The sequence below is a fragment of the Leptonychotes weddellii genome, chromosome 14, assembly GCF_054177405.1.
Source record: "Leptonychotes weddellii isolate Sample4059 chromosome 14, ASM5417740v2, whole genome shotgun sequence".
Classification (NCBI taxonomy): domain Eukaryota; kingdom Metazoa; phylum Chordata; class Mammalia; order Carnivora; family Phocidae; genus Leptonychotes; species Leptonychotes weddellii.
In genome coordinates, this window is record NC_138382.1 from 1,433,812 (window position 1) to 1,454,432 (window position 20,621).

At 38.3% G+C, this 20,621-nt stretch overlaps 1 pseudogene; it reads left to right on the forward strand.

The window, feature by feature from the left end:
- Positions 1-14,365: 14,365 nt before the first annotated feature.
- Positions 14,366-19,658, forward strand: LOC145716954 (large ribosomal subunit protein uL24 pseudogene; annotated as a pseudogene).
- Positions 19,659-20,621: the final 963 nt, after the last annotated feature.

A 20,621-nucleotide genomic window follows, 5' to 3' on the forward strand; every position in this document is an offset into this window, starting at 1 on the left:
AAAATGTTTCAAACCAGTAACAAATTTATACCTAAAGAAACTTCAGAAGTAGAACAAACCCAAAGGAAGCAAATGGATAGAGATAATAAAGAGCAAAGATCAATGTAGTTCATACAGAAAAATAGATAAATCAAAGGAATAAAATGCTGTTTCTCTAAAAAGTAAAATAAACTTGACTAACCTCTTGTAAGAATGACAAAAATTAGAGCAAAAACACAAATTATCTGGGACGCCTGGGTGGCTCAGTCGGTTAAGCGTCTGCCTTCAGCTCAGGTCATGATCCCAGGGTCCTGGGATCGAGTCCCACATCAGGCTCCCTGCTCCGCAGGGAGCCTACTTCTCCCTCTGCCTCTGCCTCTCTCTATCTCTCATGAATAAATAAAATCTTTAAAAAAAAAACAAAAAAATTATCAAAATCAGGAATGAAATGGGATATCACTACAGATCTGGTAGCCATCAAAAGGGTTAAGGGAGTGCTATGAACAATTTTACTACTGTCATGAATTCTGTATCTTTGAAGAAGTCGACCAATTCCTCAAAAACCACATCCCAAAACTCTAGATTAGAGTGTTTACATAACCACTAAGAAAACTGAATTCATAATATAATTCTTTTTATACATGGTTGGGTTCTATTTGCTAATTTTGAGAATTTTTGTGTGCATCTTCATGAGAGATACTGGTCTGTAGTTTTATACTCTTACATTTTCTTTGTCTGCTTTTGCTATTAGGTTAGTATTGGCCTCATAAAATAAGTTAGGAAATGTTCCTTCCTCTTTTCTGGAAGAGACTATATAACCCTGGTATTAATAATCCTTCTTCGAATGTTCAGTAAAATATTCCAATGAAACCATCTGGGCCTGGAGATTTCTTTTTCAGGAACTTTTAAGATCTACTACTGCTCTTGTGCTGAATAACTTTTCAGACCAATAAGTCATACTTCAGTAATTGTACATAAACTCAAAACTTTACCCAAAAAAGGAAAAAAAATGCTTAGGCCTCATAAGCACCACATTTCCAATAAAGTGCAGTGGCCTTAGCTATATCTCCCAGGGCTAGAGCTGAAAGCCACAAGGGAAGTTTGTGTGGTGGTGTGTTTTGGGGGATCAGAACAGAAAATGGGCCTTTCTTATTCCAAGCAACTGTGGTGCTGCTTCTGTTCCATATGGGAACAAAAAACTCCAATCACCTTCTTTTTTAAAAATGGTAGAAAGATGGGACACAATTTTTTTTCTATTAAATCCACACAATCTTTTGGAGGCTCTGAAGGCCTGGCCTATGGTTGGCCCAGCTGAGCATAGAATGAAGGGTCTATCTTTTCAGTCTGTGTAAGAAGATTCTGGTTTCCTCAGCAAACCACTACTTACTCACTCTTGGGTCTCCTGGAAGGGATAGGGTTTTGCAATCAGCACCATCCCCTCTCTGGTCTCCTGGCTCCATTCCAGAAGGAACCAGACTGAAATGTGCTAGTAACTCTCAGAAGAATTGCTCCAGGAAGAGAAGAGGCAGCACAAATAGATACGTGACTCAGGATATCGGAGGCCATGTTTTTGTGTACATGCCTGCAAGCCAAGCACATGACTCATATTTATTCTATCCAAGGGACAGATATTTGTCATCCTTGAAACTGGTAATAATATCTACCATTTAGGGTTTTGTGCATTTTGTTTGTTTTTTAAGAAATAAGTGACATAACGTAGAATATTCAGGGTACAGAGGGAAATCAAATATTAGAAACTCCCCATTTCCAACTTCAGCTCTTCTATCACAACTTCTAAAGTAAAAATATTAGGGTTTTTTTCCCCTTTCATAAAACATCAGGATCCCTGAAATAGGACACATTGTACTAACATATATGCCCACTCCCCAGCACGGGAATTCTAGAAAATCATACAATTTTAATGTCTATAACTTATCTTGAAAAATAAAAGATGAACAAAAATACAAAATGAACATCTGGGGGCTGATGTTAACATTTCCTAGACCAAAATACGATAAAATTACAAATAAAAAGCCTCTTATGCTTAGAAAACTAAACAAAATTCTATTAATTCATGTGTCAAGAAATGAAATCATAGTGGAAGCCTAATAACGTTTATAACTTTATAACAATGAACCCAATATATATCATAAATAGAGAACTAAAATGTTAAAGGAAAATCAATAGCCAAGATACCATTATTTGACACTAATATTGGAAATAAATGAGCATTTCACTCAGAAAGTTGGAAAAATAAGTAAATGCTCAAGGAAAAAGAACATAAAAAACAAAAGTATTTAATGGCAGAAACTAAATGAAACAGAAAGCAAAGAAACTTCAGTGTATTAGAGTTCTCCAGAAAAATAGAACCAATAGGTGTGTGTGTGTGTGTGTGTGTTTATTAAGGAATTGGCTCATATGATTAAGGTGCTGACAGATCTGAATCTGCAGGACAAGCCAGCAGGCTAAAAACCCAGTGAAAAGTATGCTTGGAAGCACAAATAAACAAAATACAGAGATAAATTCAGATATAAAGAATAAACTCGTGATTCCCAGAGGGGTAAATAGGCACAAAAAAAAAAAAAAAAAAAGCAAGTAAGCATGCTTAGGGCATAATTTCTTATCTGGGAAACCTCAGATTTTGGTGTTATGGCCTTGAACTCACTGGATGAGACTTACCCACACTTCTAAGAGTAATCTCTACTTAAAGTCAACTGATGGTAGATGTTTTAACTACATCTACAAAATGCCTTCACAGAAATACCTAGATTTGTATTTGATTAAATAAGTAGGTACTATAGTCTAGCCAAGTTAACACATAGAATTATCCATCACAGCCCACCCTTGGTCAACTTGACACCTACATACATCTCTTTAAACCATATTCTCCAAATAAAGATAACAAAGTCATACTTCTGCCTAATGTGATACAACTTTGTAGGGAAATGCTAGTTCATTTTTGTTTGTACAGAGTTCATTGGTCATGTAGTTGTAGCTGGTATTTATATCTAGCTTATTCCACTACCCATTCTGTATTCTCTTTGCCTTCAGTAAGCCCCTCAGCTCATGGTTCTTTGCCAGATGAGGTGTTCCAAACTTTCATTTCTCAATGGGCCATTAGTAGTTCTGCCTGATTTGTAATTTTCCATTGACTTTAATCACAGGACATGAGAGATGTCCTAGGGTATCTCCTATGTTCTGGACACTCTCCTTCCTTAACTCCACTCTGTAGTAGCAGCCCAATTTCTCCTTAATATTCAGGACCAATCACCCCTACCACTACAGTGATCTCTTTTTTGCCTATTGAGAGGCATGAGGATCTGAAAGTGGCTGGGGGAGATGGAGTCTCAATTTCCAGGTCAACAGAATTATTGTTGTCTGCTGGTAGAAGCAAAATTTTTCTAGAAGATCTCTATGGTTAATAGTGAGTAGAGCTACTCCCATTTCCACCCCTTGATTACTGGACCAGTGAATCCTGACTGTGGGAAAACAACATTATATACTGAAGGCAGATTTAGAGTATATACAGCTGCTAGGAGTACACTGCACCAGCCCTGCAAAGTACTGCCACCTAGGCTGGCACTGTAAATGAATTTTCAAAAGGCCAGTTCACTTCAGGCAACTACTTCAGGATTGTGGGGAAATGGTAGGACCAGTGAATTCCATGTGTTAGCCCATTCACATTCTTTATCTGCTGTGAAGTGAGTTCTTTGACCAGAAGCAATGCTGTTTGGAATACCATGAGGGTGGATAAGACATTCTGTAAATCCACATGTGGTAGTTTTGGCAAAAGCAATTGCACGCACTGAAGACAAAACCGTATCTAATAGACTGTCTATTCTAGTAGAAACAAAGCACCAATCCTTCCATGATGGGAGACAGGCTTTGCAGTCCTCTGGTTTCCACAGGATTATGTTATTGTTTTGTTTGAGTAACTCTATGGGCTATCAGGGAACTGAAACCTACTTCTCATGAATAAGGCACTGTACCTAGTCTCTGATAAGGAGGGTTGTTAGACAAAGAGAAGAGTGGAGAGAACTTGCCAGTATGCCATTTGAAGTCCTGATGGCTTCAAATATCAAGGCACATAATGCTGAATTTTATTCAAAGAAATTATAGCCAAAAACTTCCCAAATCTAGGGAAGGAAATGGACATCCAAATCGAGGAAGCTTAACAGAATCAAGTTAGTGGAATCCAAAGAACTGCACACCAAGAAGCATTATAATCAAATTGTCAAAAGACAAAGGATTTTAAAAACAAGAAAAAAGCAACTTCATGAATAAGGTCCCCCATAAGATTTTGAGCAGATTTTTCAGTGGAAACCTTGCAAGCCGGAAGGTAGTGGGACAATACACTCAAAACACTCAAAGAAAAAAACTGCCAACCAAGAACACTGTATGTGGCAAAACTATCCTTCAAAAGCAAGGGAGAGAGAAGGATTTTCCCAGATAAACAAAAGCTGAAGTTGTTCATTCACCACTAGACCTTTCTTACAAGAAATGCTAAAGGGAATTCTTCAAGTTGAAAGGAAAGCATGCTAAACAGCAACAGGAGAGCAAATAAAGGTATTATACTCACTGGTCAAGGTAAATATGCAGAAAAATACAGACTACTAAAATACTGTAATAGTGGTGAGAAAATCAATCTAATATAGAATAGACAAAAATAAAAATATATAAATATGTTAAGAGATTCACAATATAAGAAAATATAAATTTTGACATCAATAACTTAGTTGTGTACAGGAAGAGAAGTAAATATATAAAGCTTTTGTATACAACTTTCTATCAAAACTAAACCTAGAGGGAGGAGTTAAGATGGCAGAAGACTCTGAGCTTGCCTTATCCCTCAAACACAGCTAGATCAACAGGAAACTATTTTGAACTAGGAATACAACCTGAGGATTAAGAAAACAATCTGCACAACTGGAGGGAGAGAACATGGCAGATGCGAGGTTCAGAGTGGTGAATTGGGGAAGAGGGAAGTCGCAAGGCAGCGAAGGGGAGGGAACCTTTTTGTGGAGCAAAGTCAGGGAGAGAGCAGGAGGGAGTGCAGCACATAGGGTTTGCACAATAAGCCACAGTGAGGGGATCCCCTGCGTCACACTAGGAGAGAAGTTCCCCTTCCTGGAGCACATTTGGGAGAGTGTAATTTGCCTCTCCAAAGACAAAAGGCCAGCTGGGAGCCATTGAGTGGAGTTTAATAGCAGGGAAAGAGGTGTGCAGAGAGATCAGATAACCTAGTAGCAGTTTTTTGCTATGAGCCACAATAGATTTAAGCCACCATGTGCACACCGGGTGGCTGCTTTTCTGGGACAGAACTGACAGAAAGCAGTGACACACGCAGACTGCAGATAACTTGATTGCAGAGTTTCACTGTGTGCCACAATAGACTCAAGCTGCTGTGTGACTGCTCTTCCAGGACAGAACAGAGTAGGGGACTGAGGCGTGCACAGACGATGGATAACTCGGTCACAGCTTTTTGCTGTTCATCACAATAGAATCTAGCCACCATGTGCGCACTGTGCAACTGCTTTTCTGGGACAGGATGGTGCCGGGTGTGCCACAGGGCTCTCCTTCAGAGGAGGGAAATGGATCCATACGTTGTCAGGCACTATAAAATTTAGAGTTTTGAATCCTAGCCATTGGCCAGAGATAATATACAGCAGATCTGTGATGCCAGACATGCTGACGGCCCAGGCACAGACAGGTTAAGGGCAGAGATCTGACAAAAGCCCGGGACACAGGAGACTATTCACTTTTCTATGAGGGCCTCCTGAAGAGTGGCAGCCATGAATTGCCCTCCCTAGGGACAAGAGGATGGGGTGACGCCATTTTCCTCCTTCATCACCTCTCCCTCTGCCTGCCCACCAGCACAATCAGACTTCAAAGAGAAGCACAGCACCTCCAGTGGAGGGACCAACACAGGCCCCTGCCATGTACCAAGTCTACCGATTAAAGAGTGCTACAAAGCGTGTGAGCTTCAGTTTTGGTGGAAATAGGACCAGGGTTTCTTTTTCATTTTTTAAAGTTTTTCATTTTTTTAATTTCTTATTTTTTAATCTTTTATTATATATGTGTACATTTTTCTTTTTTACTTTTTTTGGTATCAGGCTTATAATTTCTTATTCACTTCTTGGTTTGTTTCCTTCTCTTATTTTTTGGGTCAGGCTTTTGATTTTTTTTCTTCTTCTTCTTTCCTTACTCTTTCACCTTCTTTCTTATTCTTTAGAATCAGGCCTATCGTTTTTTGTTTCTTTGCTTTTTTGTTCCTTTTCCTTTTCTCTGGTCTTGGATCAGGCTTTTTTTTTTTTTTTCTTTTCCAAGCTTATCTTAACAAATAAAGTAAACCTAGTTAATGGTCCAAACAGTCCCCAGGCAAAGAGGAACTCTGTAGAGGATGGACCACTGGGAAAGAGCAGCCAAAACTCAACAGCAGAGTGCACACAGCATACACCAGAAACACTTTCTGAAGTGCCAAGCCCTGGACAGTGAATGACCTCTTTTTAATATAGCATTACTTTGAGGTGCAGGAAACATAACAAGCTTTCATAAGACTCAAAATATAGAAACTTAGCCAAAATGACAGGAAGGAGGAATTCTCCCCAAAACAAAGGTCAGGAAGATATCACAGCCACGGACTTGCTCAAAGCAGATATAAGCAATATATCTGAAAAAACGTAGATCAATAGTTATAAGACTACTAGCTGGACTTGAAAAAAAAAAAGCATAGAAGACAGCAGAGAAACATGCTGCAGAGATAAGTGATGTAAAAACTAGTCAGACTGATGTAAAAAATGCTATAACTCAGATGCAAAACAGACTGGATATAATCACTGCCAAGGATTGGAGAAGCAGAAGAGATGAGAGTGATATAGAAGAAAAAAATTATGGAAAATAATGAAGCTGAAAAGAAGAGAGAAAGAAAATAATTAGATCATGAAGGTAGACTTAGGGAACTCAGCAATTCCATAAACCAAAATGATAATCTGTATCACAGGAGTCCCAGAAGAAGAAGAGTGGGAAAAGGGGACAGAAGGTTTATTTGAACAAATTATAGCTGAGAATTTCCCTAATCTAGGGAGGGAAATAGGCATTCAAGTCCAAGAGGCACAGAGAACTCCCCTCAAAATCAACAAAAACAGGTCAACACCATGACATATTGTAACGAAACTTACAAAATGCAAAGATAAAGAAAGAATCCTGAAAGCTCAGGAGAAAAAATCCTTAACCTACAAAAGTAGGCACAAAAGGCTGGCAGGAGACCTGTCCACAGAGACCTGGCAAGCCAGAAAGGACTAACATGATATATTCACTGTGCTAAATGGGAAAAATATACAGCCAACAATACTTTATCTATAAGGCTGTCATTCAGAATAGAAGAGAGAATTTCCAGGACAAACAAAAACTAAAGGAATTTGTGAACACTAAACCAGCTGAGCAAGAATATTAAAGGGGACCCTTTGAGCAGAGAGAGAAACGAAAAGTAACAAAGACTAGAAAGGAACAGAAACAATATACAGGAACAGCGACTTTACAGGTACTACATGTAATACAATGGCATTCAATTCATATCTTTCAGTATTCACTCTGAATGTAAATGGACTAACTGACCCAATCAAAAGACATAGGGTACCAGAATGAATTAAAAAAAAAAAAAAAGACCCATAGATAATTTGCCTATGAGAGACTCATTTAGACCCTAAGACACCTCCGGATTGAAAGTGAGGGGGTAGAGAACAATTAATCATGCCAATGGATATCAAAAGAAAGCTGGAATACCCATCCTTATATCAGACAAACTAGATTTTAAACCAAAGACTGTAATAAGAGATGAAAAAGGACACTATATAATAATAAAAGGATCTATCCAATAAGAAGACTTAACAATTGTAAATATTTATGCCCCTAACTTGGGAGCAGACAAATATATAAACCACTAATAACAAAATTAAAGAAACTCAGTGATAATAATACAATAATAGTAGGGGACTTTAACACCCCACTCACAGCAATGGACAGATCATCTAAGCAGAAAATCAACAAGGAAACAAGGGCTTTGAATGATCCACTGGACCAGATGGACTTCACAGATATATACAGAGCATTTCATCCTAAAGCACCAGAATACACATTCTTCTCGAGTACACATGGAACCTTCTCCAAAACAGATCACATACTGCGTCACAAATCAGGTCTCAACCAGTACAAAAAGACTGAGATTATACCATGCATATTTTTAGACCACAGTTCGTTAAATTTTGAAGTCAACCACAAGAAAAAATTTGGAAGGACCACAACCACATGGAGGTTAAAGAACATCTTACTAAATGAATGTCAATCAGGAAATTAAAGAAGAATTTTAAAAATACATGGAAGCAAGTGAAAATGAAAACATGACAGTTCAAAACCTTTGGGATGTGGCAAAGGCAGTCCTAAGAGGGAAGTATATGGCAATACAGGCCTTCCTCAAGAAACAAGAAACATCTCAAATATTCAAGTTAACCTTACACCTAAAGGAGCTGGAGAAAACAGCAAATTAACCTAAATCGAGCAGGAGAAGAGAAACAACAAAGATTAGAGCAGAAATCAATGAGATAGAAATTAAAACAAAACAAAAAAAAAAACAGTAGAACAGATCAATGAAACTAGGAGCTGGTTTTCTGAAAGAATTAAGGAGATTGATAAACCCCTAGCGAGACTTATCAAAAAGAAAAGAGAGAGGACCCAAATAAATAAAATCATGAAAGAGATCACAACCCAAAGAAATATAAGCAATTGTAAGAACATATTATGAGCAACTATATGCCAACAAACTAGGCAATCTGGAAGAAATGGATGCATTCCTAGAGACATATAAACTACCCAAACTGAAAACAGGAAGAAATAGAAAATCTGAACAGACCCATAACCAGCAAGGCAATTGAAGCAGTAATCAAAAAGCTCCCAAAAAACAAGAGTCTAGGGCCAGATGGCTTCCTAGAGGAATTGGGATCCAACAGTACACGAAAAGGATTACTCACCACAACCAAGTGGGATTTATCCCTGGGCTGCAAGGTGGTTCAACATTCACAAATCAATCAATGTGATACACCACATTAATAAAAGAAAGGACAAGAACCATATGATCCTCTCAATAGATGCAGAAAAAATCATTTGACAAAATATAGATCCTCTCTTGATAAAAACTCTCCACAGTGTAGGGATAGAGGGAACATACCTCAATATCAAAAAAAGCTATATATGAAAGACCCATTGTGCTTATCATCCTCAACAGGAAAAACTGAAGAGCTTTTCCCCTAAGGTCAGGAACATGACAGGGATGTCCCCTCCCACCATTGTTGTTCAACACAGTACTGGATATACTAGCCTCAGCAGTCAGACAACAAAAATGAAATAAAAGACATCCAAATCAGCAAAGAAGTCAAACTTTCACTCTTCACAGATGACAAGATAGTCTATGTAGAAAACCCGAATGACTCCACAAAAAATTTGCTAGAACTGATACAGGAATTCAGCAAAGTGGCAGGATATAAAAATCAATAGACAAAAGTCAGCTGCATTTCTATACACCAACGACAAAGCCGCGGAAAAAGAAATCAAGGAATCCATCCCATTAACAACTGCACCAAAAACCATAAGATACCTAGGAATAAACCTAACCAAAGAGGGAAAGAATGTGTACTCTGAACACCATAGAACACTTATGAAAGAAATTGAGGAAGACACAAAGAAATGCACGCTCATGGATTGGAAGAAAAAATATTGTTAAAATGTCTGTGCTACCCAATGCAATCTACACATTCAATGCAATCCGTATCAGAAAAATCACCAGCATTTTTCACAAATCTGGAACAAATAATTCTAAAATTTGTATGGAACCAGAAAACACTCTAAATAGCCTAAGTAATGTTGAAAAGGAAAACCAAAGCTGGAGGCATCACAATTCCAGACTTTGAGCTGTAATCATCAAGACAGTATGGTACTGGCACAAAAACAAGCACATAAATTAATGGAACAGAGAACTCAGTATTGGACCCTCACTCTATGGTCAACTAATCTTCAACAAAGCAGGAAAGAATATCCAATGGGAAAAAGTCTCTTCAACAAATGATGTTGGGAAAATTGGACATGCAGAAGAATGCAACTGTACCATTTTCTTACACCATGCAGAAGAATGAAACTACCATTTTCTTACCATACACAAAAATAAACTCAAAATGGATGCAAGACCTAACTCTGAGACAGAAATCCATCAAAATCCTAGAAGAGAACACAGGCAGCAATCTCTGTGACCTCGGCCACAGTAACTTCTTGCTAGACATGTCTCCAAAGGCAAGGGAAACAAAGGCAAAAATGAACTACTGGGACTTCATCAGGAAAAGAAACTTTTGCACAGCAAAGGAAACCATCAACAAAACTAAAAGTCAACCTACAGGAGAGAGAGTCCAAGATGGCAGAGGAGTAGGAGACCTTAGTTTCGTCTGGTCCCAGGAATTCAGCTAAATAGCTATCAAATCATTCTGAACACCTGCAAACTCAACCAGATATCTAAGAAAATAGCTGCAACTCTACAAATAGAAAAGTGACCACTTTCTGCAAGGTAGGAGGTGCAGAGAAGTGAATCTGAGGCGATATATGGGAAGATAAACCATGGGGGGAGGGAGCCCCTGTCAGCCAGCTATCAGAAAATGATATAGCAGCAGAAAGTCAGCTGGGTGAGGGACGTCCCTGCCTGAAAGGCACTCAGGTGGTGAAGCAGAGCGGAATCCTAGGTGGGAGAGTGTGGTGTCAGGATCCTCAGGGTCTTATGAAGACGGGGGTGCCTGAGTGTGGCAGAGTTCCCAGGCATTAGAGCGGGGAAAGCCAGCTGCCATCAGCGAGCCCAGGAGTGGGCTCTAAGCTTGGGGTTGCCATAAACTGCGAACCATGGCACAGTCAGGCGATTGCTCTCTGAGCAGGGGCCCAACAAACAGCAGAACCAGCGAGAACCCCCTTCCTTCCCTGGGAGGAGTGGTGCAGGTACACACCACAGGAGTCTGCAGGGTTTGGAGACTTGAAATGGGGTCACGTACCTGAGATACACTCAGTCACAGGCTGAGTTAGCACAGAGTGCAGACAGAGACTAGGGAGAAAGGAGTGATTTTTTCCTGAGGGTGCACTGAGGAGTGGGGCCCCGAGCTCTTGGTTCCAGGGCTGGAGATTGGGAGGTCGCCATTTTCATTCTCATCCTCTAAAGCGGGGTGGAAAGCCTTCAGAGAACAAAAGCCATATAGAGCAATCTGGAACAGATTACTTAGCCTGGCCCCCTGGCAAAGGTGGTGCAATTCTGCCCAGGGAAAACACTCGAAAATCAATGCAACAGACCCCTCCCCCAGAAGATCAGCAAGAACATCCAGCCAAGACCAAGTTTACCAATCACTGAGAACTGCAAAACTTTAGCACTAGGGGAATATAGCATATAGAACACATGGTTTTTCCCCATGATTCTTTTTTTTTCCCCAAGATTTTATTCATTTGACAGAGAGAGCACAAACAAGGGGAGTGTCAGGCAGAGAGAGAGGGAGAAGCAGGCTCCCCACTGAACAGGGAGCCTGATGCAGGGCTCGATCCCAGGACCCTGGGGATCATGACCTGAGCCAAAGACAGACACATAATCAGCTGAACCACCAAGGTGCCCCCACAATTCTTTAATCTTTCAATTTTAATTTTTTTCTCTTTCCTTTTTCAACCAATTTCTTATTTTATCAACTTTTAAAAAAATATTTAATTTTCATTTTTACAGTTACATTCTATCCTTTCATTGTATTTGATTTATATTGTGTGTATATGTGTGTTTCTAGTGTATGGGCCTGTTCTCTTCACCTATCTGATCATATTCTCCTTTTATCTTTTTCTTTTTGTTTTGTTAAAGTCTTTGTTAATTTTCATCTTCATAGTTACATTCTATCCTTTCAATGTATTTTTTATTTTTGTATATATATGTTTTTCTTTCTTTACAGTTTTGAGATACAGTATCTTCTAACAAACTGACCAAAATACACTCAGTACATAACGTATTGCCCTGTTCTGTTCACCTGTTTATGTTCCTTCTTTTTTCTCTTTTAATTTTCATTTTTGCAGTTACATTCTATCCTTTTATTGTATTTAATTTTATTTTTGTACATATATGTTTTCCTTTCTTTACAATTTTGGGATCTAGTTTTCTAACAAATGGACCAAAATATACACAGGATCCAGTGTATTGCTCTATTCTGTTCACCTGTCTGATTATATTCTTTTTTTTTTTTTTTTTGGTTTTGGGTCTCTTCTGATTTGTTTCTTGTATATTTCTCTGGGGTCACTGTTGCCATTTTAGTATTTTGTTCTCTCCTTCACCTATTCTTCTTTGGACAGAATAACAAGACAGAAAAACTCACCTCAAAAAAGAGAACAAGAGGCAGTACTGACTGCCAGGGACATAATCAGTATGGATATAAGATGTTGGAACTACACTTCAGAATAATGATTATGAATATACTAGCTGGGCTTGAAAAAATGATAAACGTAAAGGCATCCTGTGTTCACAGATTGATGTAACATTCTTAATATGTCAGTATTGCCTACCAAATGCAATCTCTTTCAACACTGTACAGATTAAATGCAATCTCTTTCAACATTCCAATTTTTTCAGAAAGAGAAAAATCCACCTGAAATTTCATATGGAATTTAATAGACTTAAATTGTCAAAACCAAATGACCTTGAAAAGAAACAAAGTTTGAGGTCTCGAACTTTTTTATTTCAAATTAATCTACAAAATTGTAGTGGTTAAAAAATCATAGTACTGGCATAAACACAGGCATATAGACAATGAAATAGAATAGAAACCCAGAAATAAATCCTTACATATATCACCAAATTTTTTTAAAGTTTTAATTTAAATTCCAGTTACTTAACATACAGTGTAATATTAGTTTCAGGTGTAGAATTTAGCAATTTGACACTTACATGCAACTACTACTACTTAACCAAAGACTACAAAAATACTAATTCAAAGGGATCGTGCACCCTGATGTTTACAGCAGCATTCTCAACAACAGCCAAATTATGGAAAAAGCCCAAATGTCCCTTGATTGATGAATGGATATAGAAGATGTTGGTATATATTTACATATATACACACACATACACACACACACACACTAGAATATTAGACATAAAAAATAAGGAAATCTTGCCATTTGCTGTGACATGGATGGAGCTAGGGAGTATTATACTAACCAAATGACTTTTAACAAGAGTGCCAAAACCATACAATCAGGAATTGTATGAATATCAGAGTCAAAAGAATGAAGTTGGACTGTTACCTTATATCACATAAAAATTAACTCAAAATGGATCAAAGAACTTAAATGTGAGAACTGTAACTATAAAACTCTTAGAAGAAAATGTTGGGAAAAAACCTCATGATGTGGGACTTATCAATCACTTCTTGGATATAACACAAAAGTGGAAGCAATAAAAGAAATAGATAAACTGGATCAATCAGAATTAAAAACTTCATCAAAGAATACAATAAGCACAGGGAAAAGGAAACCTGCTGAATGGGAGAAAATATTTGCAAGTCAAATATCTGATAAAGACTTAATACCAGTATATATAAAGAATTGCTACATCTCAACAACATGAAAAAAACCTTTAAAATTTGAGCTAATGATTTCAACAAACATTTCTCCAAAAAAGATATATATATAATCAATAAGCACCTGAGAAGATGCTCAACATCAGTAATTACTAGGGGAATGCAAATCAAAGCTACAAAATACCACCTCATACCCACTAGATGGCTACCATAAAAAAGAAAAAAATAACAAGCAAATACCAAGTATTGGCAAAGACACAGAGAAACTGAAAAACCTGTGCACTGTTGGTGGGAATGTAAAATGGGGCACACACTATGGAAAATAGTGTGGTGGTTCCTCAAAAAATTAAAAATAGAATTTCCATATTATCCCTTAATTCTACTTCCCATTATATACCCCAAATAATTGAAATTAGAGACATGAAGAATCATTTTTTCACTCATGTTCATAGCAGAATTATTTGCTATAGCCAACGGGTAAAAGAAACCCAAGTGTCCATTGATAGATGAATTGATAAATAAAATATGGTATATACATGTGAGTTAATATTCTTCTTTTTAAAAAAGGGAATTCTGGCACATGCTACAACATGGATTAAACTCAAGGCATTATGCTAAGTAAAGTAAGTCAGTTGCAAAAGGACATATACTATATGATTCCACTTAATATAAAGTACATTGAGTAATTAAATTCATAGATACAAAAAATAGAATGGTGTGTGCTGGGGCTTTGGGGGTGGGGGAAATGTGGAATTATTCAATAATTACAGATTTTCAGTTTTGCAAGAAAAAGGTTCTGTGGATGATAATGGTAATAGTAGCACAGCAATGTGAATATACTTAATGCCACTGACTTGTGCTTTTAAAAATGGTTAAAATTGTAAATTTTATGTGTATTTTACCAGAATTTTTTAAGTGAAGGGAAACTGAGACATATTCACATAAAGAAAAACTAAAGAAGCTCATCACTAGTAGGTCTGCTCAAAAAAAAATGTTATAAAAGATAAAAAGAATTGGCAATCCTTTAGCTAGATGGACCAAGAAAAAGAGACAAGGCTCAAATTAATAAGTTCAGAAATGAATATGGAGACATTGCCACTGACCTTCCAGAAAGAAAAAGGATTTTAGGAGAATCCTATGAACAGTTTTATCCCAACAAATTGTATAACTTAGATGACATCAACAAGTTCCTAGAAAAAGAATACCAAAACTGACTCAAAGAAATAGAAAATCTAAACAGACCTATATCAAGTGAAGGGATGCAATCTGTAATCAAAAACCCCCAACAAAGAAAAGCTCAGAACTAAAGGGCTTTACAAATGAATTCTACCAAACATTATGGAATTATCACCAATCCTCAAACTCTTCCAAAAAATCAAAGAAGAGGGAACATTCCATGATGTCAATATTATGCTGGCATCAAAGCCACATAAAGATATCACAGGAAACATAGATATTATTTCCCTATTTCTCACACACAGATGCAAATATCCTCAAAAAGATACTTGCTAACCAAATCTAGCAGCATATTAAGAGGATTATCCATCATGATGAATTGAGATTTATCACAGGAATGGAACGATGTTTCAAGATATGAAAATTAATCAGTATAACATATGACATTAGTAGAATGAAGGAGAAAATAAACATGGCTTTTCCCTTTTGTGGCCATTGCTGAAGTGCCAGCAGCCAAAATGAATTCCAATCCTTTTGTGACTTCTGACCAGAGCAAGAACCATAACAGGCATCTCAATGCACGACTATGTCTTCCCCTCTTCCAAAGAGCTGAGACGAAGTATGACATTTGATCCATGCCCATCTGAAAGGATGATAAAGTACAGATTGTGTGAGGACACTACAAAGGTCAGCAAATTGGCAAAGTAGTCCAAGTTTACAGGAAGAAATACATCACCTACGTTGAACAAGTACAGTGAGAGAAGGCCAATGGCACAACCATCCGTGTGGGCATTCACCCTCGCAAGGTGGTTACCACTAGACTAAAACTAGACAAAGACCACAAAAAGATCCTTGAAGGTAAAGCCAAATCTCGCCATGTAGAAAAGGAAAAGGGCAAATATAAGGAATAACTGAGAGAATGCAGTAATAAAGTAATCATATATATGACTTTAAATAAAAACTGTCAAAATGAAAAATAAAGACATGATTGTCTCAGTTGGTACAAAAAATTTTAATGAAATCTATCATTCTTTTATTTTATATATATAAAATACATACATATATAAAACACACACACACATATAGGAAAAAGATAATCTAAGTAGGAACTGAAGGTCATGTCCTAAACAAGATAAAGAGTACAAAAGGGGCGCCTCGGTGGCTCAGTCGTTAGTCGTTAAGCGTCTGCCTTCAGCTCAGGTCATGATCCCAGGGTCCTGGGATCGAGCCCCGCATTGGGCTCCCTGCTCAGTGGGAAGCCTGCTTCTCCCTCTCCCACTCCCCCTGTTTGTGCTGTCTCTCTCGCTGTGTCTCTCTCTGTCAAATAAATAAATAAAATCTTTAAAAAAAATAAAAAGAGTACAAAAAATCCACAGCTAACATTATACTCAGGGGTGAAAGGATGGATGCTTGCTTTTGCCTTTTCTATTCAGCATTGTACTGGGAGTTCCAGCCAGAGTAGGCAAGAAAAAGACATAAAACACATCCAAATTGGAAATGAAGAAGTACAGTTCTCTGTTCGCAGGTGACATGATCCTATATATAGAAAAGCCTAAAGAACTCACAAAACACTATCTGAGCTAATTAACAAATTCAGCAAAGTTGCGAGATATTAGATCAGTGCAAAAATCAGTTGTTTTCTATAACCTAGCAGTGACCAATCAGAAAATAAAATTTAGAAAAAACATCTACTTACAACAGCATCTAAAAGAATATAAGAGAATATTACAGAGCAATCAGAAAGGATGAATACCTACCATTTGCATCAACATGGATGGAACTGGAGAGGATTATGCTAAGTGAAATAAGTCAAGCAGAGAAAGGCAATTATCATATAGTTTCACTCATATGTGGAACAAAAGGAATAGTGCAGAGGACCACAGGGGATGGGAGGGAAAACTGAATGGGAAGAAATCAGAGAGGGAGAAAAACCATGAGAGACTCTGGACTCGGGGAAATAAACTGAGGGTTACAGAAGGGAGGGGGGTGAAGGGATGGGGTAACCCAGGTGATGGGTATTAAGGGCACATGTTGTGATGAGCACTGGGTGTTATACACAAGTAATGAATCACTGAACACTATATCAAAAACTAATGATGTACTATATGTTGGCTAACTGAACATAATAAAAATAGAATAAAATACTTAGGAATAAATTTAACCAAGGAGATGCCAGACTTGTACACTGTAAACTATAAACCACCAGTGGCTGAATGGATAAGCAAAATGTTGAGTATTTATCCAATCATATGTCTTTCAACCATAACAGGAACTAAACAAGGAGTGACAGCAGATGGCAGGCTAGGCAGTCACTACCCCATTCTTACACAAAACAATAACAACTACCCACAAATAAAAATAGATCTGGGAAAGTGCCAGAATAAAATTAAGAAGCTGCAGCAACCCAGTGGAGCACAAAATCCATGGATGTACACAAAGGCAAGTGAAGGAAGCATTCTACCTGTGTCACTCCATCCCCTAGCCCAGCGGTTTGGTGCCCAGTGTGATCAGCAACCCTCCTCTACAGGCCAAAGGACAGCAGGAGGACCCCAACAGCCTTCATCACTGAGGACACCAGCAGTCCTTGCCATTCACCACCAGGGTCTAGTGCAGACTTCACTGATGCTGACCCTAACCGACAGAGCTGCCCAGGGTTCATGCCACTGTGCTCCTCTGGAGCAGAAGCCAATGCTGTGAGCCCCCCTCCCCCCTGGCTGTAGAACTACCATGCATTCCCATGCCCCAGACCCCGGTGTCACTATCTAATGTTGTCCATGCCTTGGATCCTGGTGCCAAGAGAGATCCCTTAAACTGCGACCTCCTTATGTAGAGGAAAGGGAGAGCAGAACCCCAGCAGCCCTTGCTACTCCCATGGAAATCTTCAGTCTTTGATGATGCTGACTGAGCTAACAAAGCTGCCCATATTCAGTACCACTGTGTCCCCTTAGAGCCAGAGTCACTGTTGTGCCACCCTAAAGCTGAAGATGCCACATTCAACTCAGCCAAAGCACTCATACCCACCCACATGTGAAAGTCTTTCCCAACCAAAGCCAGTCCACAAAGCCTGGAAGAGTGACTGGTCCTTCAAATGTGTAGACATCAAGACAAGGAAACATTAAAAAAAAAAAATCAAGGAAATATGATACCACCAAAGGAACAAATTTGAAGTAAGTAACCTGAAAGAAAGTAGGTATCTATGAACTGCCTGCAAATACTTTAATTTTTAAAAAGAATCTCAGCAAGAAAGGGTCCAAGATAGTGACATAGGAAGACCCTGAATTCACCTCCTCCATGGACACACCAAATATACACCTATTTATAGAGTAATTCCTTTGGAAAAACTGAGGACTGCCTGAACAGCCTGTTCACAACAAAAGACAGAAAAGACCAAATAGAGAATGGCAGCCATGAAAGTGCACACAGAGTCTACACAGGGGAATACTATACAAGTACATTCCTACAATTTCAAGAGAAGTAGCTGTTCTAATTTACAGAAGCAAAGAAAGCCAAGCAAAATGAGGAGACAGAGGAATATGCTGCAAATGAAAGAAAAGACAAAACCTCAGAAAAATAGCTAAGTGAAATGATGGAGATAAGTAATCTACCTGATAAAAACTCAAAGTAAGGGCGCCTGGGTGGCTCAGTTGGTTAAGCCTCTGCCTTCGGCTCAGGTCATGTCACAGGGTTCTGGGATCAAGAGCAGGGAGCCCGCTTCTCCCTCTCCTGCTCCCCCTGTTTGTGTGCTCTCTCTTTATGTCAAATGGATGGATAAAATCTTTAAAAAAAAATTTCAATGTAAAGTTCATGAAGATGCTCACCAGACTAGAGCAAATAGTGGATGAATTCAAGGAGAACTTCAACAGGGAGATAGAAAATGTAACTGGGTGATATAAGCAACTGATGAATTACCGAACATTACATCTGAAACGATGTACTGTATGTTGGCTAATTCAATTTAAATTTTAAAAAAAGAACTAATCGTAGTTGAAGAACACAATAACTGAAATGAAAAATAGAACAGAGGGAATCAACAGTAGATTACAGGATGCAGAAGTGCAGATCAGCCACCTGGAAGACAGGGAAAGGGAAGCCCCAGCATAACAGCAAAAAGAAAAAAAGAATTTAAAGAAAATGAGGGTAAGTTCACGGATCTCTTGGACAACATTAAGCGAGAAAACATTAAGATTACAGGGATCCCAGAATGAAAAGAGAGAAAGCAGAAAATTATGCAAAGAAAGAATAGCTGAAAACTTCCCTAACTAGGGAAGGAGACAGACATCTAGGTTTAGGATACACAGAGAGTTCAATTCCAAACAAGATGAACCAAACGATGTCCATGGCACAACACATAATAATTAATATGGCAAAATTAAAGATAAAGAGAGACTTTTAAAAACAGCAAAAGCAAAGCAACTTGTTATGTATAAGGGAAACCCCACAAAGCTATCAGCTGAGTATTCAGCAGAAACATAAAGGAGTAACATGGTACACTCAAAGTGCTGAGAGGGAAAAACATATAACCAAGAATACTTGGCAAAGTTATCATTCATAATTAAAGAGATCAAAAGTTTCTCAGACAAAAAAAGTTAAAGGAATTCATCGCCATTAAACTGGCCTTACAAGATATTTTAAGGAGACTTTAAGTGGAAAAAAAATGCCATAATTAGAAGAAAATCATGAAAGGAAAAATTTCATTAGTAAAAGCAAACACACAGTAAAGGCAGTAGGCAATCACTTATAAAGCTGGTATGAAGATTAAAATACAAAAATTCTAAAATCAACTACATCTTAAAAATCACAAAATAAAAAGATGTAAAATATGACATTATATATATAAAATGAGGAGAAAGTAAAAACGAAGTTATTTTAGAGCATGTTCAAACTTAAAGTGACCATCAACCTAAAATAGATAGTTCTATTCTTTTTTTTTTTTTAAGATTTTATTTATTTGACAGAGAGAGAGACATAGCAAGAGAGGGAACACAAGCAGGGGGAGTGGGAGAGGGAGAAGCAGGCTTCCCACAGAGCAGGGAGCCCGATGCGGGGCTCCATCCCAGGACCCTGGGATCATGATCTGAGCTGAAGGCAGACGCTTAACGACTGAGCCACCCAGGCACCCCTAGATTGCTCTATACTTAAGATGTTATATATGAACCCCAAAGTAACCACGAACCAAAAACCTAGATACACACAAAAAATAAAAAGCCAAGCATAATACTAAAGAAAGTCAATCACAAGGAAAGAGAGCAAAAGGAACAGAGAAGAGCTACAAAAACCAGAAAACAGTTAACAAAATGGCAGTAAGTACATACCTATCAATAATTACTTTGAATTGAAATGGTCTAAATGCCTGGGGCGGGGGGGGGGGGGAGGAGGAGGAGAAGGGGACTCCAATTCAACAGGTCCCCTGAATTTAGCTGGATATCTACCAGACAATTCTGAACACCCACAACATCAGCCTGAGATGTAAAATGTAGGAATATATATCTGGATATATATTCCAGATATATACATCCAGAAATACATATCTGGAAGCAGAAAGTCCTCAGTTTCAAGGTATGAAGGATGGAGCTGTGATTCTGTGGGCTGATATCGGAAGATAAACAGAAGGGGGAGGGACCTGACATACCTGGAACCTGGAAAGTAATATAACACTGGACTGCAAAAACGTCCTGTGCCGGGGACGGCGATAACTTGCAGAGCAGTAGTGGCGGAAGGGGAAGGGCCTGATAACAGTGCTCAATCAGGATCCAGGAGCTTAGGGGGCGTGTAGGAGCAGACCTGGGGCAGCCTCTGACCCAGGACCAGTCACAGTTTTAGAAGCACAAAGGGCAATGACAAGCA